The sequence below is a fragment of the Rhipicephalus microplus genome, chromosome 6 (assembly GCF_043290135.1).
Source record: "Rhipicephalus microplus isolate Deutch F79 chromosome 6, USDA_Rmic, whole genome shotgun sequence".
Lineage (NCBI taxonomy): Eukaryota > Metazoa > Arthropoda > Arachnida > Ixodida > Ixodidae > Rhipicephalus > Rhipicephalus microplus.
The window spans coordinates 141,346,001-141,370,133 of NC_134705.1; positions in this window are offsets into that span (position 1 = coordinate 141,346,001).

Here is a 24,133-nt window from a genome sequence, read left to right on the forward strand (position 1 = left end):
AGCCTACGATAGTGTGGAATACACTACACTAATTTCAAGATTAGTGGACTGTGAGGTTCCCAAGTACATTACATCTTGGGTTCAGGAGTTTCCCTTTGATAGACAGTTTTTCGGTTGCCACGAGGGAATTACTTCTGCCTGATATAAGCAAACCAGAGGTGTTTCGCCACGATCAGTCCTGTCACCTCTTTTATTCAATATATCATTATCATCTATTCCCGTTCATAAAAAAGTTCCTCTTTACGTCTATGCCGATGATATTGCTTTTTTCTCGTCATCCCGAGATATCAATCGTTTGTATCAAATCTTACAGTCATATTTCAGTGAGTTTGAAGTATGCCTTGGCGGGCTGTCTTTTTCACTTAATGTTAGCAAATGTGCTCTGCTTGTATTCTCTCTATCCGTTCCCGTATTTCTTTCACTGCATTACTGAAATGATTCGATTCCACTAGTAACAGCGCTAAAATATCTTGGTATTATTTACGTGTACAATTTAAATTGGCAGCAACAAATAAAATCAAACACCCGTAAAGCAGAAAGCGCCGTAGAATTGCTCCACCGGTTTTGCAATAAGATTTCAGGGATGCGCAGGGATACGTTACTTATAATATACAAACTTTACGTACGCCCAATTTTCGAGTTTGGCTGCGTTCTGTTTTCTGGAAGTGCTGAGTACAAATTAAGACCTCTTATATTGCTAGAAAGGCAAGCTCTGCGGCTGTGTCTCGGGCTACCTGTGTGTGTCACGAATAGCATGCTTTATTTGGAAGATAGAATCGTTCCACTTGATGCTAGATTTCGACAGCTTACTGTGCAGACATTTTTAAAACTTTACGATGCGCCCCTCTTCTGTTCACAGACAGTTTTCATCAAACATCCAGTTTCTTTCTTTCAGCGCCCGTGATTTCGTTATCAAAGACCCCAAGTCATTTTCGTCGAGTCTCTGTTATCAAATCTTCACGTTTCCCTCCGGCATTTAACTCCCCAAACCCAATGCTCAGTGCCAGTTGACTTAATTTTCGATGACAGTTTTCAAAAAATGCCAAGTTACTTCCAAAGCATGTTCTGGAGGGCCTCCTTCAAGACCATCTCAGTCATTTTCCTAAATACGTAGTAAGTTCGACGGACGCAACGCAAAATCTTCAGAACGCTGGAGTAGGTATTTTTTCTCATCAGCCTAATAGGTCTTTTGTGCTCCGATTGCCTGACTTCACACCGATTTATCTCGCAGAAATTCTGGCTATTACATTGGCTCTTCGAAAACTGAATTATCAGCAATCAAAAGCTATTATTATTTCGGATGCTTTGTCTGTACGTACTCATCTACCGTCCGCAAAAAGTCTCCTCTTCTCAGGATATTTTGGTCTTTCGCACCGCATAGCCTATCAGATGTTCGGTTTATTTGGGTCCCCGAGCATGCTGGAATTGAACTAAATGAAATTGCTGATTCGCTCGCTTCGGCATCTTTAAATTTCCCGGCGATGCTAGTAGCTCCACAGTTTCCTTTTATTACTGCCGAACGATTCACACGCCTGTTAATTTTAAAAATCAACGAAACGTCACCTCTACAATCTGAAGAATTTTCGCACTTGCAATTCACATGGAACACCACAAAATGCCTTTCCCGTCAATGTGAGGTGACCCTCCCAAGCTTTCGCTGTAGAGTTCCTCTGTTAAATGTTTATCTCAACAAATCAGGATTTTCATTACCGCCCTATGTGTAGTTTGCAATGAACCGGAAACAATAGATCACTTTCTTCTCACATGCCGCCGCTTCGCCTCACTGCGCCGAATAATTCTTGAAAGACCGATTGGTATGCTCGGATTTCCAGTCAATACATCCACCCTATTATCGTTTGGAGCCAGTCAGTTGGGTGTGGGCCGCAGTGCTATTCTGTCAGCGCTACATAAATTCATTCAGGCGACCAGAAGGATACGCTGCTAGTGGTACTGCCAGATATATCCAATTCTTTCTCCCCCTTCCTCATTCTTGTTAAGTTGCTTTATAAGTTCTGGTTTATGGCATTCTTGTGCAATTTTTTTCACGTTCTTTCAAAGGAACATTATTATTGTTCCTATCTAATTTCTGTTTACTTTTTAGCAAGCGTTGTAAAAAATGATCTATTATGAGGTACAGTGTGGCCAATTCCCCATATGGGTACGAGCCAAGATCTCCTAGGAGACAAGACAAGACTGTCGCTGTCGTGGATGATCGACGAGCGTCCGCAAATAAACGTCTTAATATATATATATATATATATATATATATATATATATATATATATATATATATATATATATATAATATATATATATATATATATATATATATATATATATATATGACGTATGAAGTAATGGTTGGTAGAAGCTGAGGAGGAAGAAGTGCAGAATAGAACAAACATGGCGTATGAGCCAGGCCACGTCGTCCAGGCATAATAGCGTCACACAAGTCGGCAGGATGAAGACCTGGCGGCCACTTCATCAACCAGCCACCATATCCGAAAGTCTCAGCAAGACGCAGTTACCGAACGTGGACCACGAAAGTACATTCCAACACTACACCAAGACCAGCATTATGACAGCACTATCAGACGACCTTCCCAACCTCAAGTACACCGGAGCAGTGGACGATGGACCTGTACAGGACTAGTTCGACCAGTTCGAGCACCATGCAACCGCTGCATCATGGTTGGAACGGGAAAGGATCACCAACTTCACTGACTACATCTCCGGTGAGGCAGTCAAGTTTTACCTGACACACATATTCCAAAACGACGAATCATGGCAAAACATCAGGGAAGAGATGATTGCCCGTTTGAGCGACTACGACAAGGACTTCCTCATTACCGATCATCTGCATACAACCACACTCGGCCGTCACAGTCAACGCCTATTTCTCAAGAAACTTGGCGTTCCACCAGGTTTCTCTTCACGAAAGTCGTCATTTTCGAAGTCGTGGCCCCAACATACGACACGAGACATCGCTCACCCTACAGATGCCTTTCATGCTTCGTCTCGCATACATGGTCCACCACCTGGTTTTCTAGGACGCAGCTCTTCAAAGGCTCCTAACGGTCACTATTTGTGTCATAAGGACGCCTTGTTCATGGTAGACCAGCTTACACATGGGGAAAATACCAAACAACGCCAAGATGACTCAAAGAGTGAAAATCAGTATTCACGCATTGGAGCAGCTTACTCCCTATCTTACAGACTTGGCCCACCTCCTGGTTTTCCATCGCTTGGCTCTTTCGTGACTCACGATGTCCATCTCACATCTAGCACGCTCACAATGGTCGGGATAGAGCTGCGGAGCTCGAACGATGCTACGCCAAGCCCTGTACTTACCACCCAGATTCATGCGCCAGAACAGCTCGCATCGTTAGTTGCACAGAAAAAGGGCCATTCACAACTCAAACCTTACCGAACTACCCCTCTTGCAATGTTGCCGTCCAGTGCGCAGCCGCCAGAAACTCCAAACACAGAAGGCTCAGACGCATCGAACGTCGCATGCTGCCAGGCGCAAGAACCACTCATAGTGAGCCGCGAACAAGAAGCTCCTGAACTATCTGTCAACTCTGAACGTTTTTTGTCGCAAGAGTTCATTTCCACGGCACCGCAGACTTGCCGAAATTTGCATTTTCAACCTGGTGATGCGACGTCACATGTGGTACTCTCATGCAGTGGTCACTAATTCAGGAATCAAACCAATTCAGAAGCAAATCATACATCAAACCTCGTACACAGTTGTCTTTCAGAAGCGTCCGTAATCAACCACGTCACAGAAGCCTCTGAAGAGCAGGCTAGCAATGATGGCGCACCACCAACCATGCCCGATAAGCAAGAAACCTGTTCACCATGCATCAGCTGTCTACAGGACGCGTCAAATCTCAAAGTAAATGAATGTCCCATTCCAGAAGGCTTGCCACTACAGCCATCTCCTGAGCAGCATCAGCAAAGCACGCATAGCCCAGCGCGCAACGTCATGCGACAACAGAATAGACTGCAACGAAGGCATCTACAAACGCGAAATTCAACGGAAGCACACTCACCAATTGAAGAACAGCGGAAAATAAGATCTCAAACCCAAAAAGTATTCCAGGACGTCAAATTTTCTCGCACAGAGGAAAGTCGCCAGAGACGCTCCCTGCGCCTGCAGTTACACAGACCGCAACACCACGGAAAACGCCAAGAAAGATGCGGAAGCACTTCTTGCATACCGCCAGCCCGCAGGCATCACGCCGTCACAATCCGTCAAGAAGCACGCATTTTAGAAGCAAAGCGTCTGTCGCAGCCACGACTCAGATGCCAACGCATGAGACATCCGACCTTTCAACGCTACAAGGACTCCCAACCTTGTTCGTTCCTCAATACTAACCAGGTTGTGCCATGATCATTTTTAACGCTGAACGCATGGTTATGTTCTCCAGAACGCAACAGCCATTCTCGCCCACCTGAGGGCTCCTAGATATCACCGGACTACCTTTCCTGTGAACATTTTGTGCAAGTGCATGAAAACGCCAGCTGGCATGGAACTACTGCATTTTCTGGCATTATTATTTTATTATAAGACTCCATTTGTTCATGCTTTCTAGATTGTAGCTCGCGCGTTATTTCGGGGGGAGGGGGAATCGTGTGACGTATGAAGTGATGGTTGGTGGTAGAAGTTGAGGAGGAAGAAGTGCAGAATAGAATAAACATGGCATATGAGCCAGGCCACGTCACCCAGGCATCATAGCGTCATATATATATATATATATATATATATATATATATATATATATATTTATATATATATATATATATATATATATATATATATATATATATCGTAATATAGCGTCGAATATCCTCAAGACTTTTTATTGTCTCGAGTATGTGCCCCACAACCTAAACTTGACTGGTGATGATGATTATGTACAGATGAAGAGGTGGGACGCATAAATAATGCTCAAACTAATTTTCCCCGCGCACTTGAGAGGCCAGCCCGGCCGAGACTTAGGCTGGAAAGGTACGGCGAACAAAGGTTAAGACGTGAAACGCGGACTATCTCGGAGGCATGATAACGACGGTCCGAGGAACCCTCGAAGGGAGTGACAAGGTAACTGACAGGAGAGGTTCGTTCACAAACAACATAAGGTTGCAGAAAGCGTGACTGAAACTTTTCACACAATCCGGTTGTGCGAACAGGCGTCCAGAGTAGTACTTCATTTCCAGGACGGAAGGTGACATCTCGACGAAAGCTGTCATAGCGTTGCTTGCGGTCTTATTGACTGGCTTCCGTGTTGAGTTGAGCACGTTGCCGTGCCTCAGCGAGCTTGGAGACAAAATGTTCTGTCGTAGTCGTGGACGTTTTTGTCGTTACATTGAAGAAAGATGCGTCAATGGTGAATGTCGACGCACGACCATAGACGAGGAAGAAAGGTGAATACCCGGTGGTTCGTTGAACAGCGGCGTTGTGTGCAAATGTTACGTACGGCAAGATTTTGTCCTAGTTATTGTGGTTTGGTCCGATGTACATGAATATTATGTCAATTAGAGTCCGGTGAAATCGCTCTGTCAGGTCATTTGTCGGCGGGTGGTAAGCGGACATGGTCTTGTGAACTGTGCCACAATTCTTTAGGATTTCGTCAAGAATTGTGGACAGGAAGGCCTTGCCTCGGTCACTCAACAACGCGGGAGGTGCACCGAGACGCAACACAATGGCTTCTGAAGAGAAGGCGGCAACGTCTGCGGCAGAGCTAGTGCGTAGAGGAGCGGTCTCCGCGTATCGTGTGAGGTGGTCGATGGCTGTGACGGCCCGCTGGCGTTACAGAATGTGGCCCGACGAGGTCTATTCCAAGAACGACAAATGGTGCATCAGGACATAGAATGGGTTGTAATAAGCCAGCAGGAGCTGAAGCTGGTCGTTTTCAGCGTTGACAAAGTGCGCAAGAAGCGACATAATTAGCCACAAAGGTAGAAATATCAGGGCAGAAGAAACGTCTCTTAACGCGGTTGTAGGTCTTCTGAAATCCTAAGTGTCCAGCTGATGAGTCGTCGTACAATGCTGCGCGAACCTGTTTTCGTAGCGAACGGGGAAGTACTGGCACCCACCTATGCCCATCCGCATTTTGAGTATAGCTCTGCAGGACATTGTTCTCTAGCCTGAACTGCCGTAGCTGACGACGTAGTCTGGCATTAGGTGGAGAAGGCAAGCCGTTCAAGTTTCCGATGATGTGGTTACAGTAGGGGTCGTCACGTTGGTACGCGTCAAACTGGGGGCTGCTGTTTAAAGATAGTGACCCAGCAACTGCTAGGGGTGTTAACCTGAGTGAAGAGGAAGCCGCTTGATCACCGGGGGGGGGGGGGCATTGATAACAGAGGGCAGCGAGAGAGAGCGTCAGCATCCTGTTGCTGTTTGCCAGACCTGTACACAACGTCAAAAATGTACTCTTGCAAACGCAGTATCCAGCGACCGTGGTGCCCAGACATATTCTTCATCGAGGACAACCAGCATAGCGCATTGTGGTCGGTAATCACAGTGAAGTGGCGTCCATACAGATAAGGTTGACATATCTGGATGGCCCAAATGACAGCGAGACATTCCTGCTCTGTTATCGAGTATTTCTGCTCCACAGGTGTTAGTGCGTGGCTGGCATACACAACTACTCGCTCACGTGAAGTGCCGTCGCCTTGGAGGGGGAGAGCACCAATTCCGTGGCCGCTGGCATCTGTGTGCAGGAAAGTGGGTGCACTGTCATTGAAGTGACGGAGGACGGGGTCTGATTTTAAAACACGCTTAAGGGCTTAGAAAGCACTCTCGCACTCTTCAGTTCATGTGAAACCCGTTCCTAACATCAGAAACTTGTGTAACGGCCCCGCAATGGCAGCAAAGTGACGGATGAAGCGGCGAAAGTAACATGCCAGACCCACTAAACTTCGCAATTGTTTTTGAATTTCCGGACGTGGAAAACTAATTACGGCAGCAACCTTGCCATATTGGGTCAAACGCCAACTTTGCTGACAAGGCGACCCAATACTTTGATGCTTGTGCTGGCGAAGTGACACTTCTTTGTATTTAGCTGTAGACCAGCGTTCGAAATGCACGTTAGAACTTCGTCCAAACGCTCAAGGGGCTGAGGAGAAGTAGAAGAATAAATTACGATGTCGTTTAAATAACATAAACAGGTTTTCAATTTGAGACCACGTAATACAGTATCTGTCATGCGCTCGAATGTTTCTGGAGCGCTGAATAAGCCCAAAGTCACGACGTTAAACTCGTAAAGCCCGTCAGGCGTCGCAAACGCTGTTTTCTCCTTGTCTGCTTCGCGCATTGGTATTTGCCAATACCCGGACGGGAGTTCGAGGCTGGAGAAATATTCAGCGCCTTGTAGGAAGTCCAGGGCATCACCTATGCATGGCAATGGATATACGCATTTTTTCGTGACCTTATTGAGCACTCTGTAATCAACACAAAAGCGGAAAGAGCAATACTTTTTCCAGACCAACACCACAGGAGACGACAAAGAGCTCGATGAAGGTCGAATAATATTCCGTTTGAGCATGTCGGCGACGTTTTCCTCAATGATTTGCCGTTCCGCCGAAGACAAACTATATGGGTGGCGGCGTACAATGGAGCTGTCCTCGGTTTCGATGCCGTGCTCTGCAACGGAACGGAGGTGCGGCCCAGAACTTTGGAATGTACGTCAAACGAAAGGCTGTGCTTTTGGAGAAGGTTTAAGAGATCTCTCTTTTGTTCGGCAGTGAGGTGAGGACTTATGGTGTCATTTAAAGCAAACAGTGGTAGCCTTGATATCAGTTGTAGCAGACAAAGGCGGTGATTCTGCGTAAAGGGGAACCAGCCAAAAAGGCTCGCTGTCAGCGAAGCAGCTCACAGCAGTGCCCTGGGGCAGCATCACTGGTGAAGAATTTGGGTTCAAGGCAGTGACCAATGCTTTATCGTCGTTAAGCCGCACTAGGCTGGGTGCGATGGCAAGCCCCGCAGGTTTAGAGCGAACTGATGGAGCTATGAACACGTCACCGTTAACTATAGGGTCCGCAGCGATCGTGAGAATTTGTTCATCTCCGGGCGAAATGAAACAATCAGCGGCAGCAACGAAACGGAAGCTGTATGGATCGACATCGGATGAACTCTCGGTAGCTGACATATGAAATACTCGCTAACGACATGATATGAAAGCTCATGCCGAAGAAAGGAAGTCCTATCCTAAAATTACTGTGTGAGTGAACAAAGGAAGTACAAGAAACTGAATGTGGTGAAGGATGCCATCTATGAAAACGCGGACTGTGCAAACACTTGGAGGCTGAATAGGGACTCCATCTGCGCAACGAAGGGAAGGGCCATCGTATGGCGTCCTTACTTTTTTCAAGCGGGCACAAAAGTCTGCACGAATTACGGAAAGTGATGCGCCTGTGTCTACCAGTGACTCTTTGTGTATACCTTCAACATACACCAATAAAACATTCGATGGGCGGTCCGAAATAGTTTCACGCAGTTAGAAAAATGCAGATTACCCTCCCGAAGCTGCACTTTTTACTTTTCCAGTTGGCGATCGGGAATTGAAGTAGACGGTTGGAGAAGAGAAGAGGAACGACGCATTGGTGGTGAGCGGCGACGTGAGAAACGGGAACTACCAACTGAGCTGAAGTTCTGCGGAGACGGCGACTGACGTGTGCTGTTCTGATACAATCGGCAATAGGGTGGTCTAGTGGGGTAGACGTCGTCCCGTTCAAAGTTATCGTAGCTCCATATTTTATCTTGCTGACGGCCTCGGCGAAATCTTGAAATATGACCACAGCTGCCGCAATAGAAGCAAGTTGGCCGCGAAGTGCTCCAGGCGTTGTAAGGCTTTGAAGATGGTTGCGGTGCTAGTTGAGCGAACCATGCTCTTCGTGTGCTGGTCGCTGCATTGGGCTTTGTTGGGGGCACGTGCCCTAGCAGCAACCTGAGCATAAGTTGATATGGCCACAGTATATGAGCTTTGAACAGCTGTGACAGTCATCGAGGCCAGGCTTTGGTGGGGCGCAGATGTCGTTGCAGCAACGCGAGCATAACTTGGAATGGGCACGGGACGTGAACTCGGAACTGGTGTACCTGTGATCGAGGCCAGTTCCTTCCTCACGACGTCGCGTAAACTAGTAGCAGATGGCGTCGGACGGATATCGAGGTGACAAGGTGAAGCCTGTGCATGAAGTTCCTCGCGGATGATAGAGCGGATCAATGCACGCAGCTTTGTTGTATCATGACTTGAGCTCAAATCAGACATATCAGGTTGCACCCGAGCGGTCTGAAGCTCCTCAAGCCGCTGACAGGTAGTGACAACATCGACTACGGTCTTGGGATTCTGCACCACAAGCTCATTAAGAGCGACAGTCGCAATGCCTTTTAGCAGGTGGCGCACACGGTCGTTTTCCGCCATATAGTTGTCGATGCGACGGCAAAGGGCGAGAACATCTTCAATGTAAGAAGTGTAACACTCGCCGGGGCGTTGAATGCGTGCACCAAGCCTCTTCTTGGCAATATCCGAGCGCACTGGTGGAGCTGACGCGTAAAGGCGGGCCATGTCAGAAAATCTGTGGCATGGCTGAGAAACCACGTTTTTGCGCCGCCATTCATGCAACGTGGGTGAGTTGCGCAGGCTCATCCCAGTTGTTTATAACACTCACGTGGTCATACTCCTACAGCCAGTCTTCAATATCTTCACCCTGAAGCTCTGCGAACAGCGGAAGATCCTTTTGAGGACTGGTGACCCGGTGAAAAGGGTTTCATGGCGGTGGGAGCGTTGGTGAAGCTGGCGCACTGGGCTGGTCGGCTTGCGAGATTACCAAACCCAGGTTGTTTAAGCGGTGGCTTTAACGGAGCTCCAGAGATGTGCTCTAGAAGACGCTGGGACCGGGCAGCACTCTCCACCACTTGTAAGATTTGGTTGGTTCGTTCCTCGACACCTTGGCGCAACCCACCGCTTGTAAGATGGCATCGAGTATCCTCAAAACACGCATCGAGTACCCTCAAGACTCTTCTTTAGTGTCTCGCGTATGTGCCGATCAACTTAAGCTTGACTGGTGATGATGAGTATCTACAGATGAAAAGTTAGGACGCATGAATGATGCTCACATATATGTATATATATATATATGGCACAACGGGAGCGTTGTCAACAAGAATAAATATAATTATCCCCTGATAAATAACTCATCCCCTGATGAAGGGAGGACACCTCCCGAAACTGTTGGGAAATAAATATATTTATCCTTGTTGACAACGCTCCCGTTGTGCCATATCCCATACCTTCACGAAGACTAACTGGCCCATTGAAATATTCCTCCAACTAAATATATATATATATATATATATATATATATATATATATATATATATATATATATATATATATATATATATATATATTGACGCAAGGTAGGCTGGCAACTATAGTAGCCAGCATCTGAAGAGGACAACGAAGTAGATCTGTGTGCGCGTGCTCTGGTGTTCGCGTTTTCTGGCCCTTGGGTTGCGAAAGCAAACGCCCTATTTTGTACCTGCGTGCCTGTGTCTTTGTGACATTTTCTGGTGGAAGTGCTGGGCACGGTAGATGATACGGTCCCCTGAGAGCACCCCTGAGAGCACCCCTGACGCAAGTCCATCGAGTAGCTCAGCCGAACTTACCCCTGTGCACGTACGTTCCAGCCGTCGTCTCCAGGGACTCGAGCCACAGCACGGTTTGCTGCCTGAACGTCAGAGGGCTATGAATCAAACCCCGCCTAACGTCACCGCGCCAGCACCAGCGCACCTGGTTATCAACCAGCCCAAGACGCCGAAGACATTTCATGGAGCTGCTTTTGAAGATGCCGACGACTGGCTCGAGCATTTCAACCGGGTCGCCGTCATCAATGATTGGACACCAGAGCGTAAGCTACGCTATGTGTACTGCTTCCTGGAGGACTCCGCGAAAACGTGGTTTGAGAACCATGAAGCAGCGCTTACGTCATGGGAGGAGTTTCAACGGCAGTTCCTCAAGGCATTTTCTCGAGAGGACAGGAAGGAGACAGCGGAGCGTGCTATAGAGGCAAGGGTTCAAGGCCCTAACGAAAGGGTGACGACCTACGTAGAGGACATGGATCGGCTTTTCAAGCGTGCGGAGCCCTCCATGTCCGAATCCAAGAAAGTTCGCCACCTAATGCGTGGTGTTAAAGAAGAGATTTTTGCCGGCCTGATTCGAAACCCGCCTGCGACACTTGCGGAGTTCTATGAGGAAGCCACTGCCATGGAGAGGGCCCTTCAACAGCGTGCCAGACAGTATAACCGTGGTGTAAACCCAAGTGAGGTCACTTCTGTCACTCTCGGCAATGACATCAGCGCGTTGCGAGAGCTTATCAGAGCTCTCATTAAGGAAGAGCTACAAAAGATGCAGGTGACTGCTTCACCTGCAGAGCAGCTCTCCGTTGCGGAGATGGTACGCGCCGAGCTACGGCAAGCCGTTCACGCTCCCCAACTATCCGAGGCGCCACAACAGAGGCACTGCGTCGAGATGAGCTACGCGGAAGCAGTGCGACGTCGTCCATCGTACAGTTCCACCAGCGTATGTTACCCCAATGAGCGACACGCTCAACAAAGGGAGGTAGGCTTCCGCCCTCGCAGCTCACCGTTGATCGCCGAAGCAAGACCGAGAAAGAGTGACATCTGGCGTACACCCGACCACAGGCCCCTTTGCTTCCACTGCGGGGAAGCCGGACACGTCTACCGGACATGTCCATACCGTCGTGTGGGTCTCCGTGGATTTTCGCCTAATGCCCCTCGTCCACGACCTGGCGAGCGACCACAGGAAATAGAGAGTTTCATCTCGAATCGTCGCAGTATTGAACATCGGTCACAAGAGCCTCGCTCGTCGTCGCCTGCTCGCTACAGGTCACCGAGCCCAGCCTATTCACGCGGCGCTCCAAGACGCCGTTCACCCAGTCCTGCAAGTCGGGAAAACTGAGTTCGGCGACCTCCGGAGGTGAGGCCGCTGACGCTGACTCTACGGAAGATCCTCCACTACGACGACAGCGACAACAGCAAAAAGATGTACAGACGCAGTCAAACGGGATGCGAAGAGTGGTGACATCAAACATTGCGGTAACTGTGGAAGACGAAGAAGTAATGGCGCTAATTGACACTGGAGCAGACACCTCTGTTATGAGCATGGGTCTTGCCTGCAGGCTGAAGAAGGTTTCCACCCAGTGGGCTGGGTCGCAGATACGTACGGCAGGGGGCCATCTTCTTACTCCGGTGGGGCGGTGCACAGCGCGAGTCAGTATTCACGGATTTACGTATCTCGGAGATTTTATAATACAGCCGAGTTGCTCGAGGGACCTAATTCTCGGACTGGACTTTCTGCGTGATAATGGAGCCGTGATTGATTTGCAACAGTCGCAAGTGACGTTTTCTACGGCACACGCTTTAGCGCGCAACCCTCACGGCAGTTACGTCAATGCTCTGAGAATTGTCGACGATGACGTCACATTACCGCCGAAGAGTAGCGTGTTCACCTTGGTAGCCTGCGACGTTTTCGACGAATTCAACGACTATGAAGGTATTGCTGAGGCAAATATCCCGCTGCTGCTCAAACGAAACATATGCATAGCCCGATGCCTTGTTCGGTTAGAGAATAAACGCTCTCGAGTTCTGCTGACCAACTTCAGCAATGAGTTTCAGCACGTTCCTAGAGGTACTACTGTCGCTTTCCTTAGTAAAATAGCCGACTTTTTCGATATCAGCACAATGGATACGACTTCACCACATGCAAAAGCTTGTGCTGACCTGGGAAGCCGCATTCACGTTAATCCAGACTTGCCAGATTCACGAAAAGAGCGGCTGCTAAACCTTGTGAGGGAATTCTCGGACTGCTTCTCCACCGCATCGAAAGTTCAGCGTACCACCGTTACAAAACACCGCATTGTTACCGAGGAGTCGGCGCGGCCTCTTCGCCAACGTCCATACCGTGTGTCCCCGAAGGAAAGAGAGGTGATTAAACGTCAAGTTCAAGAAATGCTGAATGATGACGTCATCCAACCCTCGAAAAGTCCGTGGGCGTCACCTGTTGTCTTAGTAAAGAAAAAAGACAACACACTACGCTTCTGCGTTGACTATCGACGGCTTAACAAAGTCACGAAACGCGACGTTTACCCCCTGCCACGGATTGATGACGCCTTAGACCGTGTACGCCACGCCCAGTTCTTCACATCACTAGATCTCAAGTCAGGGTACTGGCAAATTGAAGTTGACGAAGGCGACCGTGAGAAAACCGCGTTCGTGACGCCTGACGGGCTGTACGAATTTAAAGTGCTGCCTTTCGGTCTCTGTTCCGCTCCCGCCACGTTTCAACGCATGATGGATACTGTACTAGCTGGACTAAAGTGGCAGTCGTGTCTTGTATACTTGGATGATGTCGTTGTGTTTTCAACCACATTTGACGAGCATATTTCAAGGCTAAAAAGTGTCCTCACTGCAATAAGGAGAGCGAACCTTACCATCAAGCCCGAAAAGTGCTACTTCGGCTATCAGGAACTCAAGTTTCTCGGCCACGTGGTTAGCCCGGGGGGTGTTCGACCAGATCCGGAGAAGTTGGCTGCCGTTGCCGATTTCCCTCGTCCGGGAGACAAAAAGGCTGTTCAGCGATTCCTCGGACTCTGTGCGTACTACCGCCGTTTTGTCGAAGGATTTTCGAAAATTGCGGAACCTCTTACAAGACTGACACGGCCAGATGTACCTTTCGTATGGACGGAAGAACAACAACAAGCCTTCGTAGAGCTGCGCAATCGACTGCAGACAGCTCCAGTGCTGGCACATTTCGACGACACTGCCGACACCGAGATCCACACAGACGCCAGCAACGTGGGAATCGGAGCCATTCTAGTTCAATGGCAGAACGGCGCAGAGCGTGTGATCGCTTACGCGAGCCGCAGTCTCACAAAAGCAGAGGCTAATTACTCTACCACCGAAAAAGAGTGCCTAGCAGTCGTTTGGGCCATTAGCAAGTTTCGACCCTACCTATACGGCCGGCCATTTCGAGCGGTCAGTGACCACCATTCGCTCTGTTGGCTTGCCAATCTACGGGATCCATCAGGCCGCCTCGCCCGCTGGAGCCTCCGCCTTCAAGAGTACGACATAACGGTGGTCTACCGATCAGGACATAAGCATACAGATGCTGACTGCCTGTCTCGTGCTCCTATTTCCCCGACGTCATCTGACACTGAACAAGATTTACCGTTTCTTGGCATCGTCGATGTGGTGCGGATGGCTGAGCTTCAACGTGAGGACACTGAGCTACTTCCTGTCATCCAGCATCTTCAAGGAGAAGACGTTGTCATCCCACGCCGACTCTCGCGTGGTTTGGCTACGTATTGCCTGCGGAACAATGTTCTCTACAAGAGAAATCTTGAGAGCAGCCAGGAAACTTTCCTCCTCGCCGTTCCAATGGCACTGCGTGAGGAAGTTTTGCAGGCGTGCCACGACAATCCTTCGGCCGGTCACTTAGGCTTTGCTCGGACATTAGCGCGAATCCGACAGAAGTACTACTGGCCACAGCTGTATTCGTCCGTTCAGCGCTATGTCCGCACCTGCCGTGACTGTCAGAGGCGTAAAGTTCCACCCGCAAAGCCCGCCGGTTTCCTCCAACCTTTAGATCCACCTCGAGCACCATTTCAGCAAGTAGGAATGGATCTTCTTGGTCCCTTCCCTACGTCATCCTCAGAAAATAAGTGGATAATTGTCGCGACCGACTATCTGACTCGCTATGCAGAAACCAAAGCTGTGCCTAAGAGAACTGCAGTTGAAGTCGCCAGATTCTTTGTCCACGACATTGTTTTGCGCCATGGTGCACCTGCTGTTCTCATAACCGATCGCGGAGCAGCATTTACGGCAGAGTTATTGCAACAAGTCACCAAGCTGACGCACACCAACCACCGGAAAACAACAGCTTATCATCCCCAAACAAACGGCTTGACGGAGAGGTTAAACAAAACATTGGCCGACATGCTATCTATGTATGTTGACGTAGAGCACAAAACGTGGGATGAAATTTTGCCGTACGTCACGTTTGCCTATAACACCGCTGTGCAAGAGACCACAGACCTAACACCATTCGAGCTTGTTTATGGCCGTCGCGTCACAACACCGTTAGACGCTATGCTCCCTGTAGACCAAGACAACAGCGGAAATGACAGCGTTGACGACTTCGTTGAGAAAGCCGAGGGAGCCCGCCAGCTTGCACGGAACCGCATTCGCGCGCAGCAAGATATCGACGCTCGCCGTTACAACCAAGGCCGAAGGAGCGTCCACTATCAACCAGGTGACTATGTATGGGTGTGGACACCAGTTCGACATCGTGGGCTTTCGGAGAAGCTATTGCGGCGCTACTTTGGCCCTTACGAAGTTGTGCGCTGCCTCAGTGACGTGAATTACGAGGTAGTTCCCCAAAGCTCCGACACCAGTTTAAACCGAAGACGTCCACGTCCAGAAGTAGTCCATGTAGTACGGATGAAACCGTACCATGCCCGCGACTTATGAACACTTCGAACTTTTTCCTTATTATCCACAACAGCGTGGGTTTTTTTTTTCATTGACGTGATCATTTTTTTTCTTTCATGGCCACCTCTAGCATCTCAATCAATCGACCGGGACGGTCTCTCTTGAAAGGGGGGAATTGACGCAAGGTAGGCTGGCAACTATAGTAGCCAGCATCTGAAGAGGACAACGAAGTAGATCTGTGTGCGCGTGCTCTGGTGTTCGCGTTTTCTGGCCCTTGGGTTGCGAAAGCAAACGCCCTATTTTGTACCTGCGTGCCTGTGTCTTTGTGACAATATATATATATATATATATATATATATATATATATATATATATATATTGTAGCGATGCTGAGGCAGGCAGGGTAACAAACAAGCGTCTTTATTAGGTGAACTTGTGCCCACGAGTCTAATGACTATGGTCATTGAGTCCGAGAAGCCGAGGCCAAGTTGCAGAGATTCAACTATCTTCCTCTTCCTCGTAGCCCGAGCGCACGTACGCGTGCCGCATGCCAGCCGGGTCTTGCTGGTGCCCGTGCCACGATTATTGCAGTGGGCTATTTGAACGCGGCCAACCTGTCACGGCATTATCCCCCTCTTCAGACGCATCGTTCCGATGCTTGAGACAGTGAAATATTACATGCGCACTCTCACTCATTTTCCGACGACCTGCCATGATAGGGCTTCATGCGAACTACGTGTACCACTGCCGTGGGATAGATAGATAGATAGATAGATAGATAGATAGATAGATAGATAGATAGATAGATAGATAGATAGATAGATAGATAGATAGATAGATAGATAAATAGATAGATAGATAGATAGATAGACGGATGGACGAACGGACGGACGGTTGGACAGACAGATAGATAGATAGATAGATAGATAGATAGATAGATAGATAGATAGATAGATAGATAGATAGATAGATAGATAGATAGATAGATAGATAGATAGATAGATTCACTAAAACCCCTCTCATATAGTTACCTTTCAGCTCAATTGTTTTCAGCATAATCACTGGCGGGCGAATTTTGGGCTGGGACGATTCACTTGGAATGACCCAGCGGCGTGATATCAAGGTAAGTGGATATCACGCCACTGGGTCATCACGAGGCTCTTGTGAAGGAAAGGGGAAATAAATGCACTCATTCCACTCATCTAATGTCGTGATTTGTTTCCATTAGACTCCTGCTAATTTTCTGCAAAATTTTAGGTAATTCATGGTTGGCTGAAAACACGCGCACTTAACGACGTTTGTTTCAAAACGCTAATAAGAAAGAGGGAAACACGCAAACTAACTTAAGTTTGACATTCTGCTTCCCCTTCTTTCCTCTCGTTTCAGACACAGCCAGTGTACGCGACGAAGGGAAACGCGAGAAAACGCCAACCAACCTTGCGTCTTTGAACCTTCCCACTCAATATTGTAGACGATGCGTGCCTGTGAGAGACTCTCATTTTACGTCTGATATTAGCTGGGCTTTCCAAGATGCAGGTCACAGCCTATAAGCAACGCTGGCGTATCGTTTGGTGGATGGTGATGCAGTCATATATCGCACTTTCTCTCGCCTTGAAGACACGTATGCAGTTCAGTGGCATACATCAATTCCAAGCTCTCCTACCAGAGACGTCCAGAGATGTGCATATCGCCGTGATATCCTGTAAGGGATACTGGGACGCTGCAGACACTGAATGGATACGCATGCTTTCGCAGAAGTACACTGTGTGGCTGGCGCAAAATCCGGATCTATTTATGCTCTTGCTGAGTAACCAAGCAAAAGGCAGAGAAACGACAATAATCGTGCCCTCCCTGGGGAAAGGTGGATACGCTGAATGCACCCGCTTCATGACTATGGGTAATTCGCCGACATACCGGACAACCTGGATCATCTTAGGTGAGGACGGAGACACCTTGGCGAAGTACTGCCTAAGCCTTCCTGGGATCCGGCTCTGTGAAACAGGAACGCTATGCACAGTGCCGCTTAACGACACTCCTGGATGCCCTTCTCCTAACAAATTTTGGGTCCTCTCCAAGAACTGCAACAGACCACACGGACGAAATGTTCGAGGAGAAAGCCACTATATCAGGGACACAGCCGTCAACGTTGCTTGCATGATGCTCATAAGCATCACACCCGTCCAGAGCTGCAACACAAATACTTACAGCCGCTTTATTTCGCTACTGCGCAGACTAAACGTCAGCGTTTGTGAAAACGTATTCAGAGACGAGACGTACGGTTATGCGATGGTGCGCAGTGAATTAGACATCGCGTTCACACCCATGGCCGTCCACGAGCGCCTGATGAAATGGTTTGATTTTCCTGCGGTCGTACAGCGCGCCCACACGGTCTTCTATTCCAAAAAAGAGGTGGAGGAAGCAATGTCTATATACGGCATCCTGAATAAATCAAGCTTTGCCTTCGCGTCCTTAGTTGGCGCCTTGGCGATTTCCCTGATTACCCTAGGCACAATGGATGTACTAGAGTTCAAGAATTCGTTCTTAGACCACGCCTGCGACTCGGCGATGCTCCTTCTCGCACCTGTGCTCGCCACGTCTGCAACAACACCTGTCTGGCACCTCTGGACAAGCAGCAGACATGTGATCATGTGCTTTTGGTTCCTTGGAATATTCCCTCTCTCCACTTACATGAGGAGTCACCTGATATCGACAATGAGCATTCTTGAAGAACCAAGCTCTCTGGACACCGCTGAAGAGCTTGAAGCGGGCCTCGATAGGCATTCCTTGTTTCCATGCTTAATCAATCGATCATGGGACCACTATGAGTGCAGCGTCAACGCCAGTGCAACCTTGCTAGCTCGGAAAATCTGTCTTGCTTTTCATACAAACCGGGAGTCAAAAAAACTCTTGACATTGCATCCTTATGGCTGTTTGAAGTGCGCACTAAGATTGCATCATGTGTGTATTGTCAACGAACTGAAAAAGTCTTATGTCCGCAATGTGAGTCGCAAGCTTCTGAAGTCCAAGGACAAGCTCCGAACTGTATTCTCAACAACCATGGTACGCAAGACTTTCCCACTCAAAGCTCATTACCGATCGTTTTTATTGAGAGCACACGAGACAGGTCTTCTTCATACCACATATCTGTACGAAGAAGATACTCCCCTCCAGGACGTCAAAGGGGATGACAACCACCAATTGCTGGAATTTACTGGCTTCTTTAAGTTCATTCTGATGTCGCTTACGGTTGCGACAGGGGCACTGATTGCTGAAATTATATTGAAGATGCAAAGAAGTCGGCATGAACGCTTATCCACACCTATTACACGCACACGCGCCGACAGAAGATGGTACAACCATATTTCTTGGGCATGGACATAGCCACCTTCTTTGTCTTACCCCATTCTTCTCATAAGCGAGTGTGGGCTTGTGCGTGAAAGAAGAAATTGACGGTATTATCATTTTCGCAAGTTATTCCTTTGCACTCAGATTTTCTACACAGTGACACTTGGTTCTTCACAATTACGACACTTTTTAAGTACTTTGCGAAGCTCGTCATTTCTTTTGTATGCGAATAAAGAGTGGCGGGGAAAAGTAGAGTGTAATGGTATAAGCTGCTAGTTCAATAAAAAAGCTCCTTGAGATTGTGCTGCATTTTTATTTTTTTATTTCAGCACTGCACTTAGCCCTTCGTGCCTTATCTACACTATCCCATTTGTACACTGTAGCTTCTTACACTGAAGGAAAACCATACAGGCAGCTTATCTACACTATCTCATTTGTACACTGCAACTTCGTACGCTGAAGGAAATCCATGCAGGCAGCTCATCTAAACTATCTCATTTGTGTACTGTAACTTCAAAATACTGAAGGAATATCATACAGGCAGGTTAGCGGCTTGAAGGAGGCACTTTACGAGGGGATAAAGTATATTTTTATTTGTTTATTTGTTGTGCTCTAAGAGACATTGACGCCTGCGGCTCTTCCGACGCCTCATAAGTGACTGTGATACAAGAAAATGAAGGAAAAACAAACTTCGGTGTTAGTATCGCATATTCGAAGCTACAAAACTGTTATCGAGAAAACGTAAACTCAAGGTGTACACTACGAACCGAATTGATACAGCGCTTCTGGGGGACATGAACACTTGAATTGACGGAAAATTGCAAGCCAAGCCAAGCGGCAGTAGCCAACATTTTTTTCATGGTCTTTGTCATCTTCCGGGCCCGCCAAAGTGCCAAAATCTGAATTCTAGCCACATTGCATGTTCAACAACTGCTGATGTATTTCTTCCTTAGACTAGCCACTTATCTTACTTTGTATTAATATGAGCCGTATCGGAATTCGCGTTAATACAAACGTGAATTCACATATAATCAAAAGTAGCATCTTTTATAGACCGTTTCAATATTCGTTTATCAGAGGCACGAATTACTTAAGGGGGAGGCTTGATGTTTACCCCACCAACTCTTCCAAGAAAGTTCTTAATAAATATATATTCTCTCTTCATCTTTTACAGGTTTACGAACATAGCTCGTATTCGAAGGTACTACATCAAACGGCGCCAATAAGAGCACCTATTACGTGAGACATTCGTATTATAGAGCATTGACATGGGTGAAAATCATGATTATAAGCTTACGGACTGATCAGTCGGTTCACTATGAATTACTTAGATTCAAATCGAACCGTGAGTGTGAGTCTGAGTTAGTCCGGGTGAGTAATGTTTTGGTGAGTTGGTCTCCGATTGAGTCCACTTGAAGAAACTTTTAACACGAGAAAGTGTTTTACACCGGGGTCCACCACGGCTCCGTTGACGTATTTGTGTCATGGATATGGCGCTGTAAAATATATACTAACAGACTGCAAAGAAAAAACAAGAAGAAATAGTCAGGGAAATATATTCCCTGACGAAGGTCTTTTATTCCCTGACGAAGGCCGTGCCACGGCTGAAACGTTGGCATAAAAGTATTGCTCTTTCGTACGTGTACTCGCTTGTGTTCTTTATACGTACCAGACCCCTTGAACTTCCTGCTGAATATATATATATATATATATATATATATATATATGTTTTGTCAGTGAGCATCAGCAATGAACATTATTCTTCTATAGTATGTCGTGAAACATAAACAGGTGATGCACTGTCTCCAAGTCACGTCACACGTTCGGTACCATCATGCATCCCGCAGGAAAACTGCCCCCTCAATATCAAAACCCAAAGTGTTTTTATTTTTTTATTTTTTGGGTAGTGCATATTCCAAAGCATAACAGTAGTTTTCAGGGTCCTCAATACCCGAGCTTTTTGCAGACACAATTCCTAATTATCTAGAATTTGTGTCAGTACTCCTCTATCAACTATGGTGACCACGACAGCAGCAATGCCTTAAGTATGTATATTATCGCTAATCAACGAGCAAACACAACGTAAAGCTAGTTGAAAAAAAACTAAAAAACTTGACTTAAAACTTTTTTATAAATCATAAAGTTTCATGCTAAACACATTGCGCTAGCTACTCTCTTGCATGTGGCCTCCGAGATGCTGACAGGCTAAGTACGTTTTCTCAGCTTCTAGAGTCAGTCGAGTTTTCGCTCACGAACACTGGTATGAGAGCCGTCACAAAAGACATGCTTTCGCCGGAGTCTGGACTCTGTCGCGAACAATAGATGACGTCACTGCTACGTCACTCACATGCGACGTCACTTGAAGACTTTTTTTCTCTAAGTTAGTTCTAACTTTCTCCCGTGTTGCCACGGAGTGCGTAGTATGTCACGTGCTTGATGAATTTCGTCCCTAGTGTCATTTTCCCTACTCGCGGGGCAACGATGGCATGCCGTGGGTAATTGGATTACAATTCCGCACGAAAATCTACAAACACAGGAGCTCGAAGCCATGTCCGTTATGGTTCGCTCCGCTTTCGAATGACGCAGGTAAACTGTATTCAAGCTTTCACTGACGACGAAAGCCGTCGTTGCGAGATTTGCAGTATGTTGTTCACCAAGAGGGAAAACATGCTTCGCCATGTCGGGGACGCCCATAAAGTAGATAGCCCCCGAAGTCAATAAGGATGTGAAATGCGGCGTTTGTGGCGTTGGCCTGTCTTGATTGGAAGAGTATGTGAGGCACCACATAGCGACGCACGAATTCGTCGCCGAGTGCGTGCAGCGCACGTTCCTCAACAATAAAGGAGAGTGACCCATGCTTTAACCGTTGATAGTTGTTAGGAAAAGCAATTCTAGTACATTTTAATCATCTTTTGTGGTGCGGCTGTACAGCACTTGATCGCTTGCACGTGTATTAACTGAGCCAGCTAGGTAACTTCCATGTGCTTGTCGCGTGGAAAATAAAAGAATGCACAGAAGGTCTAATTGCCGCTCGCGATTGCACTGGAAGTTCTGCGGCTTGCGTCACTTATTGTTTTTCTCTTTAAGCTCACATGCCTTTCTGGTGTATGACAAGATGCACATGCTCTTGTGAGTGGTATCGTTCATTTGATGGCGTATTTCTGGCAAATGTTTGAAAAAATTGACTGAGGTTTGATTGAGCTTTCTTGTGGTGCGCCATGCTTCACCGGTGATTTTGCGTCAAGGCAATGAGGAAATAATGTTTTTATGAAGCATTCGTGCGGGGAACAATTGACAGGCTTAAGCAGCCAAGTTAAAAGAAAATGCGCTTTTCTATTTAACGCAAAGTAATATTCTTCGGTCGTTAGAGTCAAATATTTATTAAGCTCGAGCGCAGTTCAAATTACAGTGTGTTGTAAATATTTTTAATCAATTTGTGGGTTCAGCTGTACTTTCTGCATGTTATCTGGAGATATATTAGCATAATAATTAACAAAGTAAAAAATTCTGCGAAGAATTTATTGTATAACTGCCTCCACCACTTAAAAAAATGCAGAGCAAAATATCCGATGGACTCATGATTTATTGAAACAGGTGAGCCCACCAGACCGGGACAGCGAAAACGACACACATAGGGCTGCTACCAACTAACATTTATTGCAACGGAAACACACCATATAGGTAGTTTCTTCACTCATCACGTGGTAACATCGAGTGCTTCAGAACATGAGCATGAAAGAAACTTTTCTTTTGTTCCTCAAGCTTTTTTTACTCGCCGAAGATTACAGGAGTTAACATGCCCATGGAAACAGAGAAACTAAGATAAAAATATGTTTAAAAGGGCCGTGCGACACTTTTGCAACTGCGTTTTTTAAGACTGGAATGCGCGTAGTAATGTAAGCCCAGATGAACTCAAAAAGGATTATGCAGATTGTTGCACTAAAAGCGAGGTTAGTCCTCAAAACTCGACTATACGACGACAAGAAACGTTTCATCTCGCATTTCACTCTCCCGCTGACGTTAGTGTCAGTATCTAATCACTGTGTGCCTCTTACAGGGGCAAACCAGAAGACTCGCCTCGCAGTGGCTGTTGTGCAGCACTCATAGCGTCATTTTTTAATTCTTTTCAAGTTAGTATTTAAAAGAACAACTCCTTTTGTATTCAATGAAGTATAAGGAATGCTTTTTAATTTTTTCATGCTCAATTGTGCGGCATATCTGGCACCTTAAGAATATTACGTGAGACGTATTACGTTGAGCCAATCAAAATGCACAAACAGTGTCGTCACTTCCGATCATGAATATAGCTACTGTGTGTGTCACTGTATTTCAAAAACAATATGGTTTCTCAGTAATGAAAACTCTAAATGTTTTGTTTTTGGTGTTGTCACTCGCGCAACGATATCTGAGCAATCCATATTTCGGCAGGAAGTGGTGAAAACTACCCGCTTAATTTGTGTCACAGGCACCCTTTAATACCATATGAGAGACGTTGCTGACCGAACTCATGGATGTGCTATTAACATAATAATTTCGGCAGATCCCATGCGCTGTAACAATTGATGTAATGCGAAGCAGCGAGCAAAGGGATGTATACATCGCCTTCTATGTCTTTCGACAAATGAAGTCATCCATGTCATGGCATTTAGTTTCTTTGTCATGCACGCATCAGTGTACAACCTTTAATACTATTCTAGCCAAACGTACACTCTAGTACGTAAAATGCATGACCTATCATTATGTTCATCACGCACTTATGTCATGACATCCATATTTTCACATTAACACCTGCAGTTTATGTTTGTCATACAATCGCGTCCTGCAATACTAATTTTGGCGTGTCAAACAAGTGAGACGGCTGCGAGAAAATTCATGCGTATTTCTCCGAAAGAAAGCTTCTTATTTTCCAAAACATTTGTCTTGGTCCAAGTTGGAACTCGGGACCAATGCCTTTTCGGGGCGGTCACTGTATCATCTGCGCTAACTAGGAAGCTAGCAGATGGCCTCGTGAAAATGAATTCATTGACAACTCAATGCTCAGAAACACAAAGTGAAGCGATCAATTTATCTGGCATTTAAGAGGCTTCCTCTCTGAAAAAATCTATGTAGATTTCTTTGTGGCTTTGTGCTAAAATTGGGTGGTTGTCTCTTTTCATTTTCTTGAGCCCCCTTCCCGCCATCTTGCAGGACTCCGCAAAGCCCATATCCATTACTTCGATTCAATTTTTTACTGTAATTCTGTGTCTTATTTGCATTACAAAATTCGGTGAATGG